The sequence below is a fragment of the Pinus tabuliformis genome, chromosome 6 (assembly GCF_031772625.1).
Source record: "Pinus tabuliformis cultivar Carrire ecotype Pingquan chromosome 6, CPIR1, whole genome shotgun sequence".
Taxonomy (NCBI): Eukaryota; Viridiplantae; Streptophyta; class Pinopsida; order Pinales; family Pinaceae; genus Pinus; species Pinus tabuliformis.
The window spans coordinates 1,715,615,092-1,715,638,803 of NC_142292.1; the positions used below are offsets into that span (position 1 = coordinate 1,715,615,092).

Here is a 23,712-nt window from a genome sequence, read left to right on the forward strand (position 1 = left end):
TAAATATGTCAGGTTTAGGGCTCTTCCTATTTGTATAGTTTTCAAGCTTATAATTATTTTTGACTCTGTTATAGCTCTGTTGAGACCACCTACTCTACAGTCAAAAATAGCAGAGGAGCCACTAGACATACCTACCCATGGTCTCTTGTAGGCATGATAGAAGAATAGGTTGATCCATTAATTAGAATTACAAAGATATTGAGGAAAGAAAATTCATTATCTAGTTAACCAATTTCACATTGAACCCTATATGGATGAGTAGCCCTAAATAAATCCAGTTTGCTCTATCATATGCCTTGGAAAGACAAACTCACTAAAATTGCTTGTAATTTCTTGGTTTGATGTTATAAATTCATTTTTTGGCTACTCCTATTCCGTAATGGATTTGTTTCCCAAGAAGGATGCCAAATTGTTCTAATGACATGGAATCAACTTAGTGGCTTTTGACCCTACATGCAATAATTTTTGCAATGATTTTGTAGATGCAATTACATAGTGATATGGGTTTGAAATCATCAAAAGTTTCATTCTTGTCTAATTTTTGGGATTAAAGCCTAAAATGTTGAATTGAAAGCTCCCAAATCCTGCTTGTGTATTTGAATTTGTCAACAATTCTTAGTTGGTCTATTTGAAAGAAGTCATATAACCCCTGGAATAATTATATTGTCCTGCTAAGTGGTTGAGGGTTCTTATCCTTTTGGAAATAGTGCAGAATTGTCTATAATTATTCCTTTGATATTGGATCCATCAGTGCCTCATTACCCACCTCACCTAAAAAATTATGGAAATATGAAGTCATCTTTAACTACCTCTCTGAAATTTATTCTATCATCCTCTTTATAAATTCCCTCAAAATGGCCTACTGATGAGAAAATTTCTCCTCGAGATGAGACACCTTCTCATGAGGAAAAGTTTGTTTATAAACAACATCTTGAGGCAATTGTTCATTGTAATTATGAGATGTTGAAGAGACAAGAACTCTTCTATTTAGTAAAGGATGTGCACGAATGTTAGTTATTTGGTACAAGGAAAGACATGGGTAGTGAGGGAATTGTGGATTCCTTACAAATATTTTCCTAAATGTGACACGTGAGGATGTATGCTTATTACATAACTATATTTGAGAACATGCACCACTATGAAGGCAAGAATATTTTGAATGTAGGTGTAGGAAGTGGTAATTTGGAAATCTAGTATACATAAGATAGTGCAAGGAAAGTTTATGTTATTGACACAATCAAAATGTTAGAACATGTATGTCCACATGTAATAAAAAATGGTGTTAGCCACATTGTTGATGGAAATGAAGGATCTATGGAGGATGTCATGTTTCTTGAAAATTTGATGTCATTATCTCAGAGTGGATGGTGTATTTCCATATACATGAATCCACGTTTCAGTGATCCATAGACATGATCAATTTTTGAAGTTGACTATAATCATGGAATCTATGTGTACACTTAGTTCTCATTATTGTTGTTGTAGTCACATGGTGGCCTTGTTGCATGCAATAGTTACATGTTACATGTTGATGAATGAACTCAAGCATTAGCTATAGTTTAGTTATTGATTTTGGATTATGAAGTCGAGTTTGTGAATTGGAAATGTGTTTGTTCTAAAATGTGGATGCAAATTAGAGTTTCATTTACTATCAATCCAGGTAAGTAAACTTTGAGGAACATCCAATATGTATGGACTTAGAGACAAACTAAACTAAGCTAGGTGACGAAATGCCAAAGCTCCCTTACAGGAGGTCTTTCATTGGGATCTCCAACACTTATTTAGTCATTTAATCAAAACAAAATCTAAAGACATTGTGACAAGTGTAAAAAATATTAAAGCTCCCTTATAGGAGATTGTTCATTAATATTTCTAATCATCTTAATCAACAAACTATTTAAACGAATGAAATCAAACATTAAATAAAAATTCAGATTCATTGAAAGAAACATTAATACTTTCTTACAAAAGGTCATTCATTAATATTTCAAACATATGAACCAATAATTTAATCTAATTAAATTCAAAAACAAACATAAAATGAAAGTTTACCAAAACAAAACGAGCATGCAAGTGAGGCAATGGGGGCCCTCCATAGCTCCACAAGCACACCTAGAAAGAAGTCAAATGTAGAAGAAAATCCAATCCACTTTATTTATCATCAACTGCAAATTGCAATTACAAGCTCCAAGTTCTACATTCCAAGAGGTCCTAAACTCTAAATTACAATGATTCTAAAATCTAAAATTACAAATGAAGGACTAAGTTTCTAAATTTTAAAAATTAAGATTACAAAGAAGAAGATTACAAATGGAGATAACACTCCTATTTATACAAAACCTATGATAACAAACTCATAAATGTAAATCCACTATTCCCTCCTTTGACCCACATATTTCTCAACCAATGGTGACACTTAACCCTATCCTCCATGATCTCCTCCATGAGGTCCATGATCTTCTCCATGAGGTCCATGATCTCCTCAAATTCGAATTTGAGCATAGAGTGCCACATAAAGATGCCTTGGAAGATTCCTTTGTTCTTACACATGTCAACAAATTCATTCTAATTGTTAGGTATAAGTATATGGATATTATTTTCTAAAGTTTAACCACAAATTCACTTAAAAATACTAAGAATTAATAATGTTTTCGAAAACACAATGGTAACCCATTTAATGATGAAAGTGAAGCTGATGTGGTGACATGGTGGTGGAATAGAGGTGAGAAAATGTGTGAATGAAGTGAAAGTGGATGTATTTTAAAGATAATTCTCAGGCCCAACAAAATGTTAGAAGAGAGAATTCTCAAAGCTGTAATTTATAAATTTGATATTGTGTTGCTTCTTTCACTTTTCCAGTGCACTAGGGATAAAATGCCCCACAACGCCTAAATTATAGACAACTATGGCCTTTAAGCATCACTACTTGGCCTACACTAGTTCTCCACACAATACCATGTTGAGGGCTCTTAAGAGGAATCAATCTATTTGGGAGTGTCCAAATGCTTGAAGAGAAAGTTTGTTCAGATTTACATGGAAAAGATTATACATCTATATTAGGCTCAATTTGATATATTTAGCCTGAATAAGATGAATTATTTCTGTTGTAATGAATATACTCAAGGCCTGCTCAAAAAGGTCCTTTTGAAAAATATCCATTGGAGAACCAGATCCATTCCAAGCAAAAATAACCATTTCCTACAGAATACAAACAAGTTTTATTTTATTTCACATTTAGTTCCCATGTCTAAATGATCTTGGATGTTGACATGGGTGAAAGGAGCTTCCATAGTATTTAAATGCATGGGGGAATCCTTACTAGAGTTTTCATTTAGGTGACATGTTCCTGTTTTGGGATTTATTGTCTCTTGAAATAAGCCTTTACTAATACCATGGTTTGGTACTGGCAAATAAGGCCATAGAATTAGAACATGAAAACTCTTAAACAAAGTCAGAACTTGACAGGATACGAGAAATTGGAAAATATTCGGGCATAATATCATGATCAATCAAGCTCTTGCTGAAATAATGTTCACGTCACATTGAGACACACCCATATCACTGTTAACCATCAGGGAAATGGATCATGAGACAAGTCATTTGCTAAATTACCTACTTTTCCAAAGGCATAAATATATGCCTCAACTTTATTACAATATCTATTCGAACCCGTCTCACCCCACCATGTTTTAGAAGTACTCAAAGGAATGCATTGTTCAAATCCAACTATTGACAAGTAAGAATTTGAAGCAGTCTCTGGCAGTTTTTCACCCAACCTTTGATCCATAGTAGGAAACTTAATATCAACATCCCCATCATAATTAAGAGTGGAAAATTATTCTAGAAGATTAGTTGATCTTTGGGCTCAGAACTAGGCATTGACAATTGGTTCATTCTTCCATATAGTTGTAATGCTTGCATGGCATCAGTAAGATGTGTTGAAAAGGATAAACACCATCTAGACTTGAAAGGAATCTAAAAATTCTCATGTGTTGTGCTACCTCAATATCTGCTAGCTTTGTTCCAACCAACAAACCTATGAATTTGATTCTACTTTTCATGTGTTCTCTCAAAGTAGAAAAAGAAACCCTTGTGATAGGAGATGACTGCTACAATGAAAATATCTGAAATGAAACAACAATATGTTGGCCACTTACAAATGATAATCGTAAGAGGGGTAAACCAAACAGTTGTAGCATGACCTCTATACCTTTTTTCTCAACAAAACCCCCCATATGTATTTGTGTTATGAAAATTATTCTCCAAGAGACGTGTAACATTTCTTATACAATATGGAAAAAGGATTCTATGTTTGAAGACAAATTTTCAGTGGAAGTATCAACCCCCCAACTCAGATGTTTCCCTTGATGATTCATCTCCATCCACTGAACTAACTATTTTATGTTCTAAATTAGTCTCCATGGGAACAAGCATAGAAGAGCTGGAAGATTCTTGTAGCAGGGAAGAAAATTCATCACCAGATCCAAGTTTTTCAATAGTATTTAAGATTTCAATCAATACATCCACCCTAGGACCCCTCAAAGAAGCAGAATGTCACATAAGCTCATCCAAGGAAGATGATAAGGACCTAGGAGTGTCACCTGCCAAAATCCAGTAAGTAGGTTTTTGATGTAAAACATTTCACAAAACATCTTAGAGCACCACGATCATTAATAGCTTGAAGACCAAGTTTATTAAGGCACAAAGCATCCAAGCATTGTGGTATACAAGCTACTACATCTGCAAAAGGGAGGAAACTAACCATGATGGCATCCAAAAAAGCATTAGGTAGACCAACAACATCTAAAACAAAATATCAAGTTGGATCTTTGTGAATAAGATCACTCATGAATACAATTACAATTGAAAAGACCCCACCACCAAAGTCATTTGATATTTTGAATATAGTGCACAATAAAAATGGCAAAGAACTCTCTTCATACCCATATAGGTAACAAAATTGGTTGGGTAACAAACATCACTCAAACCCACTTGCTCTCTAGGCACAAATTCTAGGGATACATGAGTTTCAAAATGCAAGACATCATCATCCTTAAATATTTTATCCAAAAATTAGTAACAATCAACAAATCCATGGTGTGGACTTGCTGACTTTGTGAAAATAAGCCTCATTTGATTGCCTTCATATCTGAAATTTGGTTGCACTCCAATGAAAACATTGCCAAACTATTTTCCATATACAAGTAGGTTCTCCACATCGGAATTAAGGTTCCCTAGAGGCTTGCCCTAGTTTTCTTCTAAAGCCTTAGCATAAGGTATTAACTGTTGGTACTCTCTCACATTCATTTTGTAAGCAATATTAAGATTTGGGATGTTGAACTTAACTTCTTTGGCATGAATTGTGTCTTCAATTAGTGCTTCAGAAGTATCTGGAAAACCTTCTACATTATATCCATTTGTCTTTAGTTCCTATAATACACTGAAAATTGAAGAGAATACATTGAGGTAGGTTGCAGTGCCAACATTGCCTTTGTCAGGTGGGAAGCTAAATACAGATATGGTTATTTTCTTTTCCTCCTGTAGACATGCAAGTAATAATATATTGCATTATTCAAGACTTTCGTTATACCCAACTTCAATTATCTCAATTAGGTTGTAACATGCAAAACAAATTGAAATGGCATTTTGACGTGATCACCTTTGTTATTTTATTTAGTTGAGCCCACTTGATATCCCTTGTACAAAGTTGTTAAAAACACTTATCAAGTGCATAGGACTTGCCTACACATCAATATAAAGAAGTTAGAAACAAATGTTTATGGCCACTTCAAAAAAACCCTGCAATGGCTCAAGGGAAACTTTGATCCTACATATGTGTGTGGTACCTAACCCCTATTTTTTTATTCTAACATATATGTAATGATAATTTGACTTTCACAACAAGGTTAACAATTTTATACAGATTATATTGTTAACAAATTATCTAATTGATGAACTTGCTGAAAGAGTGTTAAAAAAAACAATGAAACCTACCCATTCTTGCATCACAACCTAAGAAAACAATCAGATCCAAATCACCATCAAGCTCAAGAAGAGAAACTTTTCATGCAACCTGAATTGGATGCAATCTCAAAGTGTTGATAAGCCACTCCTTTGTAGTTTGGAACACTAGTGGCAAGCCCACAATGTAGGTAACATCAAGCTTGGATAAAGCTTGTATATCACGAGGATGATCATGTCTACCAGGTCCACCCACAAGTGTAAAAGCAGACAAGGAAACCAAAACATCTACAATATATTTCTTTGTTATTGGATCATACAATAAATTCTCCACAAGGGTGGAAAAATCTAATCCACCTACAAATATTGGCACCAACTTTGCACCTCTAGCTTCCAATTCCATCACAACAACGACATAATGACTATCGTTACCAATAATAATGTGGCTTCTTTACAAGGTGTTTCCACTGGTTGGTGCATTTGGGTTTTTGCGTTTCTCATTTGCATCCTTTCTAGAGTCAACCAATTCAAATACTATTTAACATCATCATACATGAAAGGATCCAGAGGGTTCCATATTCCTGTGTCCAAATAGACGACTAGATCAAGAAACTCCAATTATGTTTTATTGAGAGCAGATACATACAACCCAGTAATCATCTTAAAGAAGTTTTCAAGTTTCTCTACAGATCCACCTAACCAAAACGGAAAAATCATGATATAGGCTCTAGCATCCTGATCCTTGTTGCTTGGCTGATACTTGAGGACTTTGGGTAGGGCCCTAATGATCTTAAGCAACCTTTCCTCAAAGCCTGATGACTTCTTAGTTCTTTTAAACATTTGAAAGAAAGGCCTTTTGGATTGGCTCAAATGAGACATACTGAAAGAACCCAGTTTATTTAGTCTCATTACCTCTGGCATTGAAGGGAAAACCAAGAGATCATCCAGTCTTTCTCTTTCTATGTCCACTACAACCTTTACCTTTTGAGCAAGTTCCTCGACAAATATCAGAGATATTATGAATATATTGGCATCAAAGAGATCTTTGCATAAAATTTTGTAAGTATTTTGGTCTCTTATATCCTCTAGAAGGTACCCAACTATCTCAAATACAACATATTTTCTTTTCTGGTTAAGATTCTGGACTACTGCACTTACATAACCCTGGTATTGAGCTCCAAGAACCGCATAGACTATTTTCATACTAGGTAGACTTTGAATTCTTTCTAGAGTAATTTGTTTCACCTCTGGTGTCCCTTGTGTGTATAAACCATTTCCAACAATTGCAGAGGTCACCTAATATGAATTTCAACCCAAATGAAAACTATTAAGAATTCTGAAATGAAATGGGAAATATGAGAATTCAGTTTGGAGATTATGTTAGTCTAAGAGTTGATTGCTTACTTGTTGTGTTTTTCAATAGATGTGTTGACAAGGATAAATGCCATCTATACTTGAAAGGCATCTCAAAATTATCATGTGTTGTGCTACCTCAATATCTGTCAACTTTGTTCCAACCAGAAAATCCATGAATTCAATTCCAAGTTTCATGTGTTCTCTCAAAGTAATACAAACAACCCTTGTGAGAGGAGATGAATGCTACAATGAAAATTTCTTAAATGAAACAACAATATGTTGGCCACTTACAAATGATAATGGTAAGATGGGTAAATCAAATAGTTGCAACACGACCTCTATACCCTTTTTCTCAGCAAAAGCCCCCATATGTATCTGTGTTATGCAAATTATTTTCTAAGAGACGTGTAGCATTGCTTATACAATATCGAAAAAGGGTTATATGTTTGAAGAAATTATTTTAGCAAAAGTATCAACCCCCTAGCTCAAGTGTTTCCCTAGATGATTCATCTCCATCCACTGACCTAACTATTTTTTGTTCTAAATCAGTTTCCATGGGAACATGCACAGAAGAGCTGGTAGATTCTTGTAGCAGGAAAGAAACTTCATCACCAGATCCAAGTTTTGCAATAGTATTTAATATTTCAATCAATACATCCACCCTAGGACCCCTCAAACAAGAAGAATGCCACATAATCTCATCCAAGGCAGATGATAAGGACCCATGAGTGTCACCTACCAAAGCCAGTAAGTAGGTTTTTGATGTAAAAAAATTCACAAAACATCTTAGAGCACCACGATCATTAATAGATTGAAGACCAAGTTTATTAAGGCACAAAGCATCCAAGCATTGTGGTAAGCTACTGCATCTGCATAAGGGAGGACACCAACCATGATGATATCCAAAAAATCATTAGGTAGACTAGCAACATCTAGAACACAATATCAAGTTGGATCTTTGTGTATAAGATCACGCATGACTATAACTGCAAGTGAAAACACCCCACCACCAAAGCCCTTTGATCTTTTGAATATAGTGCACAAGAAAAATGGAAAAGAAATCTCTTCAGATCCATATAGGTAAAAACAATGTATGGGTAAAACGAATCACTCATACCCACTTTCTTGCTAGCCATAAATTCCAGGGATAAATGAGTTTTAAAATGCAAGACATCATCAGCCTTAAATATTTTATCCAAAAATGAGTTATAATATTTAAGGCTAATGACATTCCAAATCCATATAAAGTTATAAAACAACAGATTGTGCACAAATTCATAAGATCATCTCATATTATATGATAATACAACATTTGACACTTGATATTTATCTACAAAGCGTGATTGACCCTCCAAAATGTGTTTAACCCTTCATACTTCCACAGAGGATCTTCATTTGCACACTGAGTTCTAGCCTCTAGACTCTCAAGTCTTGAAAAGTGAGCCAAATTTTAACAAGTTCAGCCAAGTCTCAAGCTGAGTATGATCCAAGTAACTCGGCTCAGCTGAGACTTGGGAAGACCCATGGGGACTCATGGGTCTCCCATGAGTCAAACCTATATAGATTTATTTGTACTCAATGTAATATCAGAGAACTTGTCAAGGATAAAAGTTGAAACCTGTTAAAATGATGCAATAGGAAGAAATCATGGAGGTAGAGTTTCTTGGAAAAACTAGAGAACTCTTCCAATTGGATGGGAGACAAATCATTCTCTTATAGGGGTTGCAAATATTCTAAGGTTTGTCAGCTTCAAGTTGTTAATCATTAAATAGAAAAAGGTTGCACAATGCAAAGGAACTATTGCAAGATCTGACAAGAAACAAAACAAAATAAAATTATATTAATGTCCACAAATGAGATAAATAAGTCAATTGAAATGAAGAATAACAATGAACAAAAAAATGGAATACCTGGAGCACCTACAAAAACAACAAACCAAAATCTAAAACCTAGATTAGAGGATGGTAAACAATGAAAAAGGACAGGTGAAACAGAAGAGTAAAACCCTAGATAATGTGGTCAGTGGTATTACAAAAGTAAACCTGCTGCAACAAGAGAAAGCCACTGTGTCATAAGTAAAATGACAGGGGAGAGAAATACCCATGTCAAAAGGGGAACCACCATCCCTATTGACAACCATGAACTTGCCAATTTTGGGCCAGATAATGTCCCTAGAGAGTGGTCAGGACTAAGAATATCGGGAAAGGATGACACCCTTATTAGATCCAATGCCAGAATAAGAGATGTCATCTTTTTTAACCACCATGACTGTGTTGATGATGAGCCCACAAATTTCCTCTTAAGAGTAAACAAAACTAAAAGGACCCAATTCTACTATCCTTTGAGGAAGGAGTTGGGAATTCCTTGATGTTGTCCTAGCATCCAAGGCCAACTAATCTCAGAGGAGGAGAGAAACCTAGTGATGTCAATTTGTCCACAATATCTATGTTGAGACCTCACTCAGCTAGTTGTTGGTTTTCTCTAGGCACATCCCAAGGTTCAATATAATTAGCCAAGGAACACTATCTTCATATGTCCCCCATACTATGATATCTGGTGAATGTTTCACTGCTTGTTCAAAGACTCTACTTGTTCCTTGACTTTTCTCCACTACGTTAAAAAAATGCCTACCCACATATGTGAGAGTCATTGATCCATTGGTGAGAGACTCTGTGGGGCACTTCTAGGACAAGTTTGATTAGGTTCATTACTTCTTTATTTCAGACTATCTCTATTGGTTGATATGCTACACACCCCCCACCCATGAGTTGGATGGTGGTATATCTATGAGAAAACATGAAAAAAATTCCTCTTACATGGCTAGAAGACATGTGACTTCTACAAAACCTCAAACCATTTTTGTTCACTACATTGTATGACCACCTGAGTCATCTCAAGCAACAGATCACCATCATGAGTTTCTTCACCTCAACCTAATGTTAGGAGAGAAAATTCTTCTCACTCTTCTCCCTTCTCTTCTTGCTCCACAACTCCTCCCATGATTGTATAACCAGGACCCCTCAACCACAAGTACTATCCAAATGGAATCATTAAGCTTTACATCAAGCCCTTCACAATGATTGATGAAGACAAGGAGGCCTCTTTTCACTCCTCTTCCTCTACTTTTATTTCCACTAATGATGTCAAAATGGAGCTAGGGCTTTGCACCTCATAGTGTTTGACTAGATTTGGTGGTTTGTTAACATTTTGTCTATAGGAGTGTTCTAGACACCCACTATTTAACAAAAGTTGTAATATTTTCTCTTGTTGACCTATTAATTGGTTAGTTATGAAGGTTTATAAATTATCTTCTCTTGTCTTATCTATATTGGGTGTGAGGACAAATTAAGGTGATAGTGGAAAAAACATGTCAACGGGCATTGTCTCACTAATTTACTACAGATTGTGCATGTGGAACCAGTATCAATGGGGTGCTTGACACCCCCAACAGCTAATAGAGGTTGAAAGAAACCTATTGGACATCAGACTGCAAGGCTCATCATCTAAAACTAATCGCCTCCCAAATATACAACATTGGGTATCTCTAGTTTGGGTAATGAAAGAAAGTAGGAAGGGACCCTCTAGTAGCTCCCCATAAGAGCTACAAATTCTCCCAATTTTCATAATAATCAGGACACCTGAAAGTAAAGTTCTCCCTCATATTCACCTCTTGGAGGGAGAAAAGCTGACAAAACTTTTTCTCTCATTGAATTTTGTGATTTGTCTCAACTCTTCACTGTGAGACTGAGTAATGTACTCACAAATGGCTAAGGGGAATCCTATGGCCATATGACCAATTTTGTTGTGGGTAGTCTAGACAAAGAATGAAATTGTCAACAATAATTGCTTAACATAAAATGCCATATTAGACCTGCGAGGTTGTCGAGATGAAGCCCACTTGATTTGCATGAACTACCAATATATGTCCTCTCACATTAGCTTGTCAATTTCCCCCTTTGAGGTGAAATATTAGGAGGGATTCCAATGAAAAATTGGCCTAGTAACATGATAATAGGTTGAGGTGTGGAAGTAACTTTAACGTAACCAAAGAATTTTAAGCAGTCAACATGTGGCGCCTAAAGAATGTAATTATTAAGAAACCCAGGATAGATCAGTGAAACCTTTATCATGGAAAAATAAATTTCAAGAGTATTGGACAGGTTAGAAGCAATTTCCAACCCGCAATATTGAATTTTGAGTACTTCACTAGGAGGAACCGAAAATATGCCTAGATCTGAAAAAATTTCAAATCCCTTTTAACAATAACATTTAAATAATCATCCCCCATATAACAGGACATTTTTTCACCTTTGAGAACCCAACAAAACTAACCATTTTTTGAGTTTGAAGATCTTTTTCTTGACCAAGAAAGATGAATTCAAGTCACATACATTGTCATTTAAGTTAAGGGTGTTGTAAGACTGTTACTTGTCTTAAAGGTGTTGTTGGAGACAAAATCAAGATATGATGAAGATCCCTTTGAAGACAAGATTTGGCAGAATAATCCCCCTTCTAACAGGTGATTATTTCACCAATTTGAGACCTTCAAAATTTAACGTGTGATCATGATGAGGTAAAATACTTTTCCTAATAAGAAAGTTATGCTTCAAGTAACATGGATTGACATTGAAGTGTGTCATAAGATGGTTACTGCCTCAACCTTATTCATTTATAGGTGTTGTTGGAGAAAAAAACAAGAACTACTTAGAAACTACAAGATAGTGGATGCTAGAAATCTTAACTATGTGTTTTTGTGCCTTTAACTAGCCTGCATTTGCATCAATTGACATTACAAAACTAGAAAGCTTGGGAGTTTAGAAATTTTTGTATCATTGCACATATTTCATGAAATGTTGAAGTATGTTTAAGAATGAATAATTCCAAGTAAGTAAGTAGATAAATTTATTAATGTCCAGTTGATGACCAGAGAAGTCAATGGGACTAAAGAAGAGTAGAGTCAATATGACTACAATGTGGGAGTGCAAGTGCATCTCCAAAAAAATGCTAAAAAATAACATATAGAGAGAAAGAAACTAGTGGTAGTGTTGTTGCAACACATATATAAGAGACCATGGTATAATACAAAATACTCAATAGTCTATGGCAAGATATAGAATAATAATGGCCTTCTAGAAAATAATGAGTGAGTGAGATGGTAAGGTCTAGAAATGGAGCTAGAGATGTCAAGGGAAACTTCAAAATATATATACTAAAGGTAGCACAAATTTTGGAATATACGTTTGATCACTGAAAAAGGTATATAGAAAACCTATGTTAAATGTATTGAAAAACATATTTGAGAGCTTTATTAAGGATGAGAAATGTCAAAAAGTGCAACTTCAAAACATCCATCTTAAGCCAGGTCAAATTTTTAAATAATCATTTAATCATTAAAAAAGGTATACGAAAAAGTTAAAAACTATCTAGTTTACTAAAAACAGATTTTTAATTTCATATTTTGTAAGAGATTATGTAAATTTCAAAGTCAAATACCTCTCCTTCATTAGTTCTTCCTTTTAGACTATCTATATTGGTAGATATACTACACACACCCCACCCATGAGTTGGATGGTGGTATATCTATGAGACAAAATGAACAAATTTCCTCTCACATGGCTAGCAGACATGTGACTTCTACAAAACCTCAAAACATTTCTGCTCACTACATCATATGACCACCTGATTCATCTCAAGCAAAAAATCACCATCATGAGTTTCTTCACCTCAACCTAATGTTAGGAGATACAAGTCTTCTCGCTCTTCTCCCTTCTGTTTTTTCTCCACAACTCCTCCCAAGATTATACAGTCAGGCCCCCTCAACCGCAGGTACTCTCCAAATGGTATCATTAAGCTTTTAATCAATCCCTTCACAATGATTGATGAAGACAAGGAGGCCTATTATCCCTCCTATTCCTCTACTTTTATTTCCACTAATGATGTTGAAATGGATATAGGGACTTGCACCTCATAGTTTTTTACTAGCTCTAGTGGTTTGTTAACATTTTAGCTATAGGAGTGTTCTAAACACCCACTATTTAACACTAGTTGTAATTTTTACTCTTGTTAACCTATTAATTGGTTAGTTATGATAATTTATAAATTATATTCTCTTGTCTTATCTGTATTGAGTGTGGGGGACAGTCAAGGTGGCATAGCAAAAAAAAACATGTCAACGTGAATTGTCTCACTGATTTACTATAGATTGTGCATGTGGAACTAGTATCAATGGGGTGCTTGACACCCCCAATGGATAATAGAGGTTGAAAGAAGGTGGCAATCAACCTATTGGACATAGACAGCAAGGCTCATCATCCAAAACTAAGCGCCTCCCAAATATACAAGGTAGGTCATATCTAGTTTGGGTAATGAAAGAAAGTAGAAGGGACCCTCTAGTAGCTCCCCACAAGAGCTACATATTCTCCCAAATTTCATAATAATCAAAACTCCTGAAAGTAAATTTCTCCCTCATATTCACTTCTTGGAGGGATAAAAGCTAACAAATCTTGTCCTCTCATTGAATTTGGTGATCTGTCTCAACTCATCACTGTGAGAGTGTACTCACAAATGGCCAAGGGGAACCCTATGACCATATGACCAATATTGTTGTGGGTAGTCTAGACAAAGAATGAAACTGTCAACAATCTGCAAAAACTGCTTAACATAAAATTCCATAGTAGACATGAGAGGGTGTTGGAATGAAACCCACTTGATCTACGTGAATTACCAGTAGATGTCCTCTCCCATTGAATTGTTGATTCCCCCCTTTGAGGTGATATAATGGGAGGGCTTCTAGTGAAAACTTAGCCTAAGAATATGACAATAGGCTTAGGTGTGGAAGTAAATTTAACGTAACCAAAGAATTTTAAATAGTCAGCACATCAGACCTCCAGGCCTAGAGAATGTAATTATTAAGAAACCAAATATAGATCAGTGGAACCTTTATCTTGGAAAAATAAATTTCAAGACTATTGGAGAGATTAAAAGAAGTTTCCAATCTGCAATATTGAATTTCCAGGAATTCGGTACGAAGAACATAAAAATATGTTTGGATCTGAAAAAAGTTCAAACCCCTTTTAACAATAGCATTTAAAGAATCATCCCCATTCTAAAAAGACATTTGTTCACCTTTGAGACCCCAACAAAACTCACCATTTCCTGAGTTCAGAGATATTTTTCTTGACCAAGAAAGACAACTTCCAATCACATATATTGGAATTTAAGTTAAGGGTGTTGTAAGACTATTACCTGTCTTAAAGGTGTTGTTGGAGACAAAATCAAGATATGATGCAAATCTCTTTTAAGACGAGAATTGGCAGAATTATCCGCCTTCTAACAGGTAATTGTTTCACTAGTTTAAGACCTTCAAAACTTAACACGTGATCATGATGAGGTAAAATAATTTTCCTAATAAGAAAGTTATGCTTCTAGTAACATGTACTAACATTGAAGTGTGTCATAAGACTGTTACTTCCTAAACCTTCTTCATTTAGAGGTGTTGTTGGAGACAAAAGCAAGAAATAATTAGAAACTACAAGATGCAGGATGCTAGGAATCTTATTTATGTGTTTCTATGCCTTCACCTAGCCTGCGTTTGCATCAATTGACATTACAAAACTAGAGAGCTTGGGAGTTTAGAAATTTTTGTATCATCGCAAATATTTAATGAAATACTAAAGTATGTTAAAGAATGAATAATTCCAAGTAAGTAATGTTATTAATATCCAACTAATGATCATAGAAGTAGGTCAATCGATATGAATAAGAGTACAAAAAATATGACTACAATGTGGGAGAGCAAGTGCATCTCTGAAAAAAATGTTGAAAAATAACATATAGAGAGAAAGAAACTAATGGTAGCAATGTTGCAACACATCTATAAGAGAGCATGGTATAATACAAAAAACTCAATAGTTTGCTACATGATATAAATAATAATAGCATGATAAAAAAGAATGAGTGAGTGAAATGGTAAGGTCTAGCAATGCAGCTTGAGCTATCAAGGGAAAATTCCAAATATTTGTACCAAAGGTAACACAAATTTTGGAATATAAATTTGATCAATGAAAAAAGTATATAGAAAACCTATGTCAAATGTATTGAAAAATAGATTTGAGAATTTGATTAAGGATGAGAAATTTCAAACAGTGCAACTTCAAAACATCCATCTTGATTCTTAAGCCAATTCAATTTTTTAAATAAGCATTTAATAATTGAAAACGGTATACAAAAAAAGTTAAAAACATATCTAGTTTACTGAAAACAAATTTTTAATTTCAAATTTTGTAAGAGAATATTGTAAATTGGAAAGTCAATTTCCTCCCCAACCCCCCTTCTCCCCCAAATTACTTATAATCCTTGTCCCTCTAGTGAATGTGTTTTCCTAGAAGTCATTTTAGGTCAATAGGGAAGGAGTGAAGTTCTTAATGATGCACTTGATGTTTGGTAAGGATTTTAAAATCTAATTTTCAAAGATCTTAAGCCCTGAATTAATTTTCCAAAAGTTGGATTCTACCTCCAGCTATTATTCAAACTATTCACCAATCTTATAAAACTTGTCTTCTTAAGTTTCCTACAATGTATCTAGAATATTTTTCCTCATCATGCAACATCTCTCTCAATCTAGAATCTACTCAAACCTTTTCACTAGATGATGAATAGAGAAATTTTGAACTAGAATGTGATGATTTTCAATGATAGTCGAGAGGGCAGAATAATATTTTTACCACTCAATTTTTAAGAATGTTGGTCAAATTTTTTTCCCTTATTCTCAATTCCGATTTTCTTAGGAAAATATGAACCACCATCATGATTTGAAGTTCCTTTCTAGAATAATTTACTGTTTTACTAACTATTTCCTGGAATAATTTCCCAAGTCCATATTGTTGCGAGACTTTCAAGTTAAATACAAGTCGCAAGCCAAACAAGTAAAAATCACTCAGAGTCAATTCAAACTTGCATTGACAAAATTTGATTCAGTTCAAATGAGTTTCAGTCAATGCAAGTATGACTCACCAACCTGCCTATAATAACTAGAAACAACATCATTTTGTCCAGAAGACGTGTGAATTTTTTCTCAAGCCTCTTCAACCTTTTAATTTTTCTGCCTTGCTAATCTCTTCCCTAAGTAGAGACTAGTAACACTCCTACATACATAATGGTTTAGGAAACATTTAGAGGGTTTTTTAAATGGTGAAATGTTTCCATAAAAGGGAAACCAGAAAAGTTGACAAAATATTATGGCTCTTATTGAGAATTATTGGAATTTCTATTTTCCTATGATTTACTTTCTATTAAGGTTGTGTTATTGCACCAAGAGACACATTGCATATGAGGGATCAGGGGAGGAGACCATCAATTCATTGTGGTTTGTGTTCCCTTGTATGTATTGCTTAAAAAACTAAATAAATAAAACAATGATAGACATAAACACATGACTGATAGTACCACAACCTAAATTAATGAGATCTATAATTTCATTTAGATATGCATTGTATTCATTAGAAATGAAGGGAAATAAATAAAATTTTGAAAGCTTAGTTCCATAAAATAATCAATGCAAATAAGAATGTGAGGATTGGGTGGAGTGATGAACTAAGATTTATCTAACGAAAAGTGAAGCTCCTTCTGTTACAACCAATTTTCTCAACACGCAATTGTACCTTGCAGAGTCTTCACTGTTGTGAAGTTTTAGTAATGATGTTAATGGTGATTGAATAATTATACAAATTATTTATGGTGGGTCAATAAAATTTATGGTCTTGCAAAAATTTCAAAAAAATCCCACTGGTAGTCATTCTCCAGAGTCAAAAACAAACTTCCATTTACCTAATACTCAAGATGCAGCAACTATGGGCCCATGGTCTTCATTTGCAGGACCAAAAGTTCACTGTGATAGGGATTTGAGCTGACAGTTAATGACAGAGGGCTTGGTAGTGTAGCAACTTGAGGAATTTGATAGCACTTGGCACAGAACAAATCCAAGGTTAGGATAAATTTGTGATGGTATAGATCTGTAGTCAAATATCAATCTTGTTGGGAGGCAGATTAATAAAGAAAACAATGGGAAGCTCTTAAAAAGACCATAATTTGGTGGTAGCAATAGGAATACATTTTGACCTATCTTGACTTGTCATGAAAGTAAAATTATGAATTTGAATTTGTTCTCTTTTTTCCTGTTTATAAAGAATATTCATCACAAATTGTTGTTCTAGAATTGTGTATATCACTCATTTATTTCCATTTAAAATCTCAAATAATGAAACAAGCGACCACCTATGATCACAATATCAACAGAAGACCTCAAAACCAGATTAGACGTTGTAAATTCGACTATTTTAGGCCAAAGAAATTTTATTTTCTACATATATCAATAGATGCATCATCAGCGACGGTTTTCCATGTGAGTTATTGTTGCAGTAAGATTTAACAAAGGAAACATAGTTTATTCCTATCGTAAATAAATTTAGGCGTGTTAAGAATTTGTTCAATATAAGCCATAATCATTATTAAGTAAGAAACATTTTGCAGTTGAAACATGTAAGGACTCAAACATGAATGACACAGAGTAGCTACAACTAAAGAGAAATAAACACCATCCCTGGCCTATTAACTTACATTTATGTATTTCTCGTGAAACAAGCCTTGCAAAGTGTTTTGTGGGTTGATCCCCCGCATTTGAAATCCTAGACTTCAAATGGTCTACATGACATGATCACCTTAGAGCTCACATTGTTGTATCCTCTGCCTGTCCATAACTTTCTGAGGCTGACTAAGGGTGGGACCTCTTTAAAACATTATGTGTTGATTGTTGGGTTGCATACCTAGGAACCTTGGTGGCTAGTTGTTAATTTCCATCCTCTAATAAACTGGGGATTGCAAAAAAGAGAGTAGTCTATAAAAAATGTATCAACAACTCCAATAGAATAAATAAAAGTTCTTGAAGAGCAATTGGCCCAAGTTACATAAGAAAAATATGAGAAAATGAATAAATTGAGGGGCGCAGTTTGGGCAAGAGAAGAAATAGTTAAGAAATTGGAGGACCATATAATTTATTGCACAATGAAGCAATAAAATTTGAAACTACGAAATCTAATCTAGAGAAGAAATTTTTTAAACAAAACGATGCAACTGAGGATGTGGAAGATCAATTGGATAGTACACCTACTTTTTTTGAACCACTGTAAGAGACAAGATGCAACAAAAGGGAAGTGAAATTGAACTATTCAATCATTTTTGTAGCTAAGAATTGAATAACAGGAACAAACATAAGAAGCAGTCAAAAATTGAGGTAAGGAAATTGGGCAAATGAAGAAGCAACTAGAAGGGTCTTCGTCATGAAGTGCCCTTGAGACATCGTTAGTCATAGAAAAATCCTAATTCAACAATTGAAAGTAGAGATGAAAAGGATTTCAATACAAAATGTGTGCTTGCACTGCTAATTTCCAAACAAACAAACTATTTGTTTGTAACAACAGAAATTGAAAGTCAAAATACAAATTGTTGAATCAAAACAGGAAGATGAATGGATGAAATATTGAGACTTAGAGGATGCCAAGGAGTATCAACAATACAAAGACCTCAAACAACTTGTGCAATAGAAAACACTACAATTTGGGAGTGACATCAGCAAATCATAAACTTAATGGAGTAGTTGCAACATTGGGAGACTCAACCACAACAAGCGCTTGTAGAATATAGCAAAGAAAAGACAAGTAAAAGCATATTTTTGAAGAGGGTCAACATGAAAAAAAAGCTCCAAGTATTTTTCCTCAGGTGGTCATGGGTTAACCTCTTGACACCTCATGATTTGTATATATTATTCAATATGAAAATACAACACTTCAAGAGTAGGCTAGATGCATTGACAGAAAAGCTCACTGATTAGGAATAGGATTGAGCTATGAAACAAAAATAAAGAAAGCGAGAAGAGGAATGTATTGAACACCCATTAGGTGGTTGTTAAAAAACTAGAAATACATTGGTTTAGTCAGGACTATTGAATATTAATGGGGGAAATGATAATCCCCATTTGCAACAACTCATTTTCTATGTTTTTTTTTCCAGGTAATACCTTGTTTAGGACTAGGTATAGACATTTAGTTCATATTGCAACACCAGAAATGAAGTATTTTTTAGCATATTCAGATGACTAATTGTTTACCATGTTTCCTCCGCTAGCCACCATCTACTTTGTGTCTTCATTTTTTGTGCTCAATTATATCAAGATCCATGTTGTTATGATAAGCTAATTTTTGTCTATTCTTCTCATTCTATTAAGTTATTACACTTTGTCATACTCCATTAAGTGACTACTCCATCTTGTTATTGACCACAAATTACATAATGTACATAACATTGTGCTAGAAATGAAAAAGTAATACCTAGTACTTACTGGAAATTGTAGGAAACAAATGTTAAAATTTTGAAATCATACAAGTCCATGACTAATGCTCATATAGATAGCCATTACTAGTAGTCCCCACAAGAACACAATCCATCCTTAAAATGATGAAACTGGTTTGCATCCCTTACAATAATTTATCGCTTCACGATCTCAGAGATGAACTTCATTGCATTGTGACAGTCATCACAAACACGAAGGTTTTTTGTTATTTGTATAGTGCTTCCAAAGTTTATATTGATAAGAACAAAATCTATGGATAACTTTTCATTGTGACTACAAAAAAGGTGTTCCTTCACTTCGTCCTCAACATTGTGTAGTGTAAAGGTTGTTTTAGGGACATATCCTTCCTCCTTCATCTTCTCAACCAAAGTCTCCAACATTCCATAGATTTCATATGTCGAAGCATGTGATCTATCTCTTGTAAGGAAATAATGTACCTTTTTATTTAATTCAACATAAATGCATCTTGGTACCTTTTTCAATCCTTGGTCTTTCATTATTTTTCTCACTTTTTCCACACCATCCCAATTGCCAGCCATGGAATAGGTGTTTGACATCAATACATAACATCCAACATTTTCAGGCTCTAATTCAAGGAGCATTCGACTACATGTTCTCCTAATTGAATATTGCAGTGAATTTTACAAGCACCAAGAAAGGCTCCCCACACACTAGCACTGGGTTCTAATGGCATGTTTTTGATGAATTTCTCTATCTTGTACACACATATAGCATGACCAAAAATCTCAACCATGCATGCATAATGCTCTACTCTAGGCATGATAGAATAATTTAGATCCATACAATGAAAGTATTGCCAACCCATGTATAAGGTCTACATGAATGCAAGAAGATAAAATACCAACAAACATAATATGGTTAGGCTTCATGCTTATCGATTTCATTTGGGAAAAACATTACATAACATGCCCACAATAACCAACAATTATTAAATTCCTTGAAACTATGTCTCATTTAGACATCTCATCAAAAAATTGTTGTGTCAGTTATATTTTTCCACATTTGGCATACATATCTATGAGAGCACTCCCCACTAAAATATCAAACACAAATCATGTTCTAATATTATAGTCATGGATCCACTTACCCCATTGTACGACTGTTAACTAGGCACAAGCTGGGAGCACATTCACCATGGTGACAGAGACAGGTTTAATGCCTACTAGTTTCATTCGTCTAACAAACATCAAAGCTTCATTTGCATTCTCATTGACCACATATTCGGTAATCATGGCATTCCAAGAGACCACATCCCTTTCAAGCATTTTTTCAAACACAATATCTATACTCCTACACTTTGCATACATATCAATGAGTGAAGTTCCAACAAAAACATCTAATTCAAACCCACTTCTAGTTATGCAATCATGGATCCACATCCCTTGTTGCACTGCTCCTAAATGGGTGAAATCCTGGATGACACTCATCATCATAAACCAACCGGGAACCACATATTCCTTTCACATTTCATCAAACAATCATCTTTGACGCCCTCTGCCAGAAGCCAGGCCAAGCCCTCCAAACCCTCCTGCACAGAGCTTCATGAAGTCATAGGGACAGATTCGCCAATCCATTGTTTTGTTGAAAAATATTCACCATCTCCACAAAATTGTTGATGTCATGGCTACTAGATTCCCCTACGAAAATCATAGGACAACCATGGAAAAAAGGGCCCCAAAACCCCAGCAAATTCAATCACATTTTAGGTCAAAAACCAAAGACTGAGAGAAAATTGCTCGAAGCCCCCTATGCTTGTGAACCTGTGTAGAATTTTGATGGCATGTATTTACATTAACATGTAAAATGTCCCCCTCTCTCTCTTTCATTTCTTTCCCACTCAGTGTTGTTTTCCAATAATTGAATTGTATCGGGTGAGAGCAAAATACATTTGAAAAGCTTGTATGGAAAGATACTTCTCCCTCTGTTTCTCAAGTTTTCCTTTGATTTTTCCCTCCACCACTTTGATTTGTGTTAAGATATTGAAGAATATTTATCTTTTTTAAACAAGGATGAAGCTGTGAATTTGAAGAAATTTTTTTTTTTTGGAAAATAAGAAAAACAAAATATTCTTTTGTAAAATAAGAAAATGGAAAAAAGATTAATTCGTCTTTTAAGCTATTTTTAAGATTTATAATGTTTGTCTATTTTCTAAAATCTTTTCACCTTTCTTTTAAGTGAATAATATAATTTACACAATTCCTTTATGATTACATTTTTAAACATTCATTTTATTGAAGAGATTTTTAAACATGCACTTTTATATCAAAGCATAATAACATGTAATAATAATAGCCGTTTCCTGGTCAATTCTAACCGTTGTCACTATAGCCGTTACCTGGTCTAGAATGTTCTGCTATCTATTTAATATGAAAAGTGAGATCGTTTCATTCAACTTGTCCTGATGATGAACCACACTAGTTGGTTCGAAACACGTCGACAAAGGTTTTCTTCATGTGATTTACGCCAAAACTCTACTTAATAAATAAATTTATAATTAATTTGTGATTAAGTTAGTTATAATTCCTTTTAACATGTATTCACAAATATGGAAAAGTATCTCTTTATTATTTTCACAGGGAAAATAAAGGTTAGTTAAACAACTTGTTATGAGTGTTGATGGGTATTTGGCTAGTTTTACATTATCAAATGCCTAGACCAAATCTCTTGAGTAAGGTGCATCAGCCCACACTAACAAGTTTATTTTGGATTCCATCCATGAATTTGGGGAAGAAACCCCTTTGTCTCTAAATTTTAACACTGCATATGGATTCAGAGACCCCCTTTATCTATGAATCCATCTGCGGTGTCAAAATGTAGTGAAACGTAACATTTCAATATCAAAATTGCAATGTTCCATTTTCTAATTGACACAATTAAAAATGACTAGCATGAATGACTAAATCATATACTTGTTGTACTTGTTAGTTGGTCATATATTTATTCTTGGACTATAGTGGTCATTTACATTAATCATTTTTTAATTTTGTCACTTATTATCTAGTCATATATTTTAGTCTTGGACTAAATTAGTCATTTAAGTTAGTCATTTTTAGTTGGGTCACTTATTATCTAGTTGTCTATTTTATCCCTATACTAAATTAATCGTTTAAGTTAGTTGTTTTAAGTTGGATCACTTAAAATTTTTCAATTTTAGATGTAAACCATTTGAAATAGTTGTGTAGTCACTAATCCCTCATTTTGTACTACTGCAATCAAATATAATTTTCTAAGAGATCAAGTAGTCAACAAAGTTGTGAGGTTGGAGCATGTTGCCTCAGTTGAACAAATTGCAGACATATTCACTAAGCCACTTCCAAGGGAGCATTTTGAACATCTTAGAGAGAAGAAGTGTGTTGTGTCTTTTCGAAGGCATTCAAGAGTTTTTCATGGATTTAGTTATTTTCATAAGGCTACCACTAGGAACACTTTCAACTGCCAAATTTGGAGAATGGGTGGTGGTTGGTTATTTTCATGCCTTTTAAAGCATTATGAATTGTTTTGATGGCTTCTTATTTCTCATTACAAGATGAATTTCTTCTTAAAGTTTATTGCTTATTTAGGGTGGTGTGATCTCAAATATATTCAGGGGGGAAGTGTTCAACAACTTAGGGGGAGTATTTGTTACATCCCTTCACAAGGAGTACTTCATCATTGTCTATGTATCACATTGCTTTTATGTATTTTCTTTTTCCTTGTAAAAACCCTTTCCGTTGATGTCAAAGGGAGAGAGAGAGTGAGTTGTGTATGTGCTCAACTTCATATTGTTATATGTAAATGTAATATTTAACTTTAGAAGATACAGGTTGACATCATTGGCAAAGGGGGATCTTTTTGCCATGTTTATGTTGCCATTGATGTCACCTATTGTAAGTCATGTATTCATGAGTCACTAAGTATCATCTTAACTCTGTTGTATACTTTCTGAAGGATGTCACGATAGTGTAAAATGTTTTCATAGTCTCAGAAGGTCT

The 23,712-nt window shown here is 34.4% G+C and overlaps 1 pseudogene; it reads right to left on the bottom strand.

Moving 5' to 3' along the window:
• Positions 1–4,050: 4,050 nt before the first annotated feature.
• On the bottom strand, positions 4,051–7,686 carry LOC149265630 (magnesium-chelatase subunit ChlH, chloroplastic-like; annotated as a pseudogene).
• Positions 7,687–23,712: the final 16,026 nt, after the last annotated feature.